Source organism: Salmo trutta, chromosome 4 (genome assembly GCF_901001165.1).
Source record: "Salmo trutta chromosome 4, fSalTru1.1, whole genome shotgun sequence".
In the NCBI taxonomy this organism is placed as follows: domain Eukaryota; kingdom Metazoa; phylum Chordata; class Actinopteri; order Salmoniformes; family Salmonidae; genus Salmo; species Salmo trutta.
In genome coordinates this window covers 44882362-44888084 of record NC_042960.1, presented here as the reverse complement: position 1 = coordinate 44888084, position 5723 = coordinate 44882362, and the positions used below count along the sequence as shown (strand labels likewise).

Sequence of the window (5723 nt, the reverse complement as noted above, 5' to 3'; positions counted from 1 at the left end):
TACAGTTACAGAAGTCAACAAATGAGAGCGCCTGGGGAATGGGAGTGGAGCTAGGCACTGCAGGGCCTGGATTAACCTCTACATCACCAGAGGAACAGAAGAGGGGTTGGATAAGGGTATGGCTAAAGGCTATAAGAACTGGTCGCATTAACAATGTCTACACTGTATTTCTGATACATTTTATGTTATTTTAATGGACAAAAAAATAGTTTTTCTTTCAAAAACAAGGACCTTTCTAAGTGACCCCAAACTTTTGAACGGTAGAGTACATTTTCAAGTTCATAACTGTGTACTCTCCTCAAACAATAGCATGGTGTTCTTTCACTGTAATAGCTACTGTAAATTGGACAGAGCAGTTAGATTAACAAGAATTTAAGCTTTCTGCCCATATCAGATATGTCTATGTCCTGGGAAATGTTATTGTTACTTTCAACCTCATGCTAATCACATTAGCTCAACCGCCCCACGTGGGGGTCACCAATCCTGTAGATGTTAAGAACAAATTCTTATTTACATTGACAACACCCGTCATTGTAAATAATAATTTGTTCTTAACTGACTTGCCTAGTTAAATAAAGGTAAAAAAACAAACATTACAACCTTATTCTAAAATTTAGTAAATTAACATAAATATCTCATTTACATAAGTATTCAGACCCTTTGCTATGAGACTCGAAATTGAGCTCAGGTGCATCCTGTTTCCATTGATCATCCTTGATGTTTCTACAACTTAATTGGAGTCCACCTGTGGTAAATTCAATTGATTGGACATGATGGGACGGCAGGTAGCCTAGTTGTTAGAGCATTGGGCCAGTAACCGAAAGGTTGCTAGATGGAATCCCCAAGCTGACAAGGTAAAAATCTGTTGTTCTGCCCCTGAACAAGGCAGTTAACCCACTGTTCCTAGGCCGTCATTGTAAATAATAATTTGTTCTTAACTGACCTGCCTAGTTAAAATGGTTAAATAAAATAAAAAATACAAAAAAATACAAAAATTGTAAAGGCACACACCTGTCTATATAAGGTCCCACAGTTGACAGTGCATGTCAGAGCAAAAACCAAGCCAGGAGGTCAAAGGAATTGTCCATAGTGCTCCGAAACAGGATTGTGTCATTGCACAGACCTGGGAAAGGGTACCCAAAACATTTCTGCAGCATTGAAGGTCCCCAAGAACACAGTGGAATTCTATATAGCTTGTAATGACAACAAAATAGTAATTTCTTGTATTACACTATGTATTAACAAATACATTTGTATTGTTCCCTAGAATGCATTTTGATTGTCATTGAAAAAAATATATAACAATGCATATTTTTAGATGCTTGTCTTTGGGTGCATTTAAATGGGCAGCCAAATTCTGCTGTCACTAATTGGGCTTTTAACCAATATCAGCTAAGATTATTTTTTTCTAAAGAAATGTTTTGGCAAACTTTTTTTATTGCACTGTCCAATAAACCCATACACATTTGTAAGTGGCACCACCGTCTTAACAAAGAAGACGGTTCTTCAGCCCATGCACTTTTGCTGTACAGTTTTCGGCACCAATCTTCAAGAATATTTTCTGAACTACCTCAAGTGTACCTCAAACATTTTGGGTAATCCATGTTCAGACAAAGAAGTCCAATCAAAGTGGCACTTCTATCACAAGGTCAACATCCACATTGTCAGCTGGCATTGGGTCATCTGCTGCAGCTCCATCCACAACGACAAGTATACCAATTTTCACTCCGCGGGTGACTTCCTCAGAATCAGTTGTCTTCTGAAAAACAGAACAAAAATAGGCAAAGATTAGAGGAATTGCCCTACAAAACATCCTCCAATACAATTTTTCTGTGAAACTGTCTGCACATGTACTGTTGCATATTGATGCAGGCAAGTGGAGTGGCAGGTAGCCTAGTGGTAAAGAGCGTTGAGCCAGTAAACAAGCATGGTCCTTAAGCACGTCAGTCAACCATGATTGCTCTCAGGTCTAGATAGAATGCGTTCTTAGTTGAGGTAAAACATGTCTGTTCTTTTCCTATTTGCAAAAAATTACTGGCTGCTATAGAGCTGCCAAGGCCCATGGTCATCCAACACTGAAAATGAGGGGGAAAACAATGTAAAGCCTCATCTATCATCCAGTGCTGTTTTGGCAATCAGCTCTTTCTACAACATACCTTATATTAAAGGTGCACCGTGTAGAATTCCACCTCTACTTTCTATTTAAATGACCAGCTTGCAAAGTTGTAAAAACAATATTTCTAGAAATGTTAAATATATACAAGTTTAGATAGGACAATGATTCCCTACAATAAGCAATGAATTTGTTACACAAAAGCACAGACTAAAATGCAAAGTTTATATTGAAGACGGACCGGTGCGAGCTCACTGACGAACAATGTTGAAGCAAAACTGATTGCAATTCCTGTTCAAATGGCAAAATCAGCATTGCATGGTGTAGGGATTAATTGTCCTATCAAAATCACTTTTTAAATAACAAGAAATATTGTTTTTACAGATTTTGCGTAGAATTTGGAATTCCTCACAGTGCCACTTTAATTCTGTTAATTGTCTAACAATAGGGAATTTGACATATCACTAAGGGCACTGCAGTATTGTGTGCTGCCATACACCAGGGATGTGTGATACGTTCAAATATGCAAAAACTTGAGATACATACATTTCACAACCGTCGACAACAGCTATCAATAGTTGTTTACATGGTAGTTAGGTATTATCGCCCAAACCAACTACTGTGTTTAATGTATGGTCCTGATTTTTTGCAGTCCAAGATAAAGATTTTGTTTCTTCTGGACAAAAAGCCTGCTAAATCACTATTCTCAACTGAATGTCTAGCAAGGGATTAAAAGTAAAACAACTAAAACATTGCTAAAAGAGATGTCCTTATATAGTGTAGTTGGTTCACATTTGATTTGGCCTGTGTGTTATAATCACTTCAGATGACGACAGACATTCAACTTGACTCCATTGAACGTTACACAGCGCATCATGATTCATAGGAAACTTCACTCCTGGGGAAAAAGCATAAGGTTATGTTGTAGCGTTGTATACCTCACATCTTCAAAAATTGAAAGGGTCTTCTCACAGGAAGTATGGCAAGCCTCGGAGCACAGCCTCTCTTCCGTTGATTGGAACTCTAACAACAAAAGCACAATTGACTGTTATACAACATTCTTAATGTGGTTGTCAATGTTAAGGTCTCATCCCCAATATTGATGTGTATTTAAAAAAGTAGCAATTATCAATACACCAAAATGTAGGTAATATCTGTACAGAAGACTTTAATGTCAATATAATCGAACATACGTTTTTGTCAAGACTGTCCATAAGGTGTTTTAGCTCCATCCCTCCACCACTCTTGGCCCGGTAGAATTAAAGGACCTTAGAAAGATGACTGCCCAGGTCTTCATAAAATGTCTTCTTGAGGTCCACAGACACCAGTCTCATGAACTCCAGAGCAACCTGTTTGAAGAGCATAACATACCAGGAAAGGAATTTTAGGGACAAGGCCACTATGCCTTAAGGGGCTACCTAATCTGCCAGTGCACCAAAACAATCAGCCAGGGCACTAAGGCCATCAAGTAAAATAGCCAATTACATTGCTACAAAATTCAAACACTTGTTAAAAAACCCTATAAGCACGTAATGTAGGAAAGTGATTAAAATGATCCGCTGCCACTTTCAGATCAAATGGTTACAATGGTAATGGAGCTACAGTACTTATACTGATTTGGGGGAAATATATCTTGATTTTGCAGTTTAAACTGAAACTAACACTGAAAAACCCAGAAGCATGTGATTAAAATATACATAGCCAGGCAACATGAAAACTAGTTAAGTCTCAGTTGGGATAATTTAAAATGTAGCTATGACAGCCTTTGACTGCCACTGTACTCATTGTTAAATAAAGTTCATTAAGGGATTCAGAGTCAAGCTATGAAACTAAATGACAGAAATACTTTGAAAACAACAATGGTTTATAGCCATAATTGATTTCAGAAAATGTGAGTGAATTGCTTACACTGTATAGAGCCCTGCATTAGTGTGACCTATAAACAGTTAAGAGTTTTGATTTTTACACCCAGCCTAAGAGCACTACAGATAAAAGGAATACATTTTTGGAAAGCATATTAGATTAATAACTTATGTAGTTCCTTGTGTCCTCTAATCACCTTCATCTCAAAATGCACAAAGTTCTGAAGGGAGACAAGCTCTTGAGGTATGAGAAACTGTGTATATTATTAATTTCAACAATCACAGAAAATCTTATTGACTGTTTGCAGATTTTAAATAAACACTTACTTGTCTGTCTGTGAACAGTGCTAACCATCTAGATTTAATGTCAATCACAAGGGGCTCATCTTCCACAGTCTCCTTTCTTCTTAATGAGAAAGTAGTCATCATTGCATCAACAGTTACCCAGTCAGGACTTCTTTTCTGAATCTTTGCTTGCATATAATCCTTATTGTTGAAATGACTTCTCACATTAGAAAAGTACTGCTTAACATACAGGGCTCATAGAAATGACAGAGGTCACATTTTATATAAGCAGCAACTGTTTCATGAACATTTCAGTGCTGAGTCAAATGCTTCTTGAGTGCTATTTCTGTTTTAAAGGTGCACGGACAGTCTTGATGGATACATGGGAATGGACAGGTTCTTGCATAATGTCCACGCTTCAATTTGTAATGTCTAATAAGGATGCATTGATTTGATGTGTCAAATCTGCAGTACTTACAGTTACACTTAATCCATTGAAGGAATAAGGCTTTTGGATTTCCAAGAATCTAAAAAAATAATCTTTACATAAACATGTTTTATTCACTTTAGTTAATGTTAATTATTAACAAATTATTCTGAAATTGAAAAATAATTCAAGATATAAGTGCTGTCTAGGTAAACCTGTTTACTAACTGCAAACGATTTTTTATAACATGGTTTGTTTAACATAACATATAACAAAATATATTCTAACATTACTACTTTCAAGATTAGGCTAATTAATCATTAGAATATTCTTAGGTTTTTAAATCATATATTTTGATAAAAAAGAAGGGTTTAAAACCCAATACTAATTTGAAGCATGGCTAGCAAACATATTTCCTTTGTACTATTACGCAGGTTCTCAAACTATTTCCGTGCTATTTAGCGCCAAGCTAACTAAACGCACTTTAACTAACCCGCAGAGTGCAAATTCGGCCACGTGTCCTAACCGTCCTAACTAACACCAAGCTAGCTAGCGTGAATCGAGCTAACAGTATACTAGCTAAATGGCACTACATTCCCTGGAGAATTTACTTAGCTACACATGCCTATATCTGATGTTTGGCAAGTCACTGGCAAGTCACTGAATACAACCACAATAGTAAAATAAACTGATAACAGCTCATTACCACAAAATCTAATAGTAATTATAACTACAAGCATAGCTACAGTAGCAACAGATGGCTTTTGTAGCTAGCTACTGTTATACAGGTTATCAAACAAATGACAAGTTAGTTAGTCAGCATGTCTGCAAGTTGGCGCCATGTGTGCTGCTGGCTAGAGCGGTAACATTACTATTTAACAGCATGATAAAAGCAAGCTTCACTACAATTATACTACAGTACATGTAGCAGAATTGCACAAGTTATCTGATTTAAACTGATATAGTAAAATGCTATTTGCCAAACGTAGCCAAATATCTGATTTTCTTTCTTAATTTAACCAAATTATCACATTAA

At 36.6% G+C, this 5723-nt stretch overlaps 1 long non-coding RNA gene across 1 annotated transcript; it reads right to left on the bottom strand.

Annotated features, from left to right (window-relative positions):
• Positions 1-1136: 1136 nt before the first annotated feature.
• Positions 1137-3581, bottom strand: LOC115191541 (uncharacterized). Its single transcript, XR_003877730.1, has 3 exons — positions 3307-3581; positions 3052-3136; positions 1137-1759 (listed from the first exon to the last, which is right to left on the bottom strand). It is a non-coding gene; the product is annotated as an uncharacterized LOC115191541 (long non-coding RNA).
• Positions 3582-5723: the final 2142 nt, after the last annotated feature.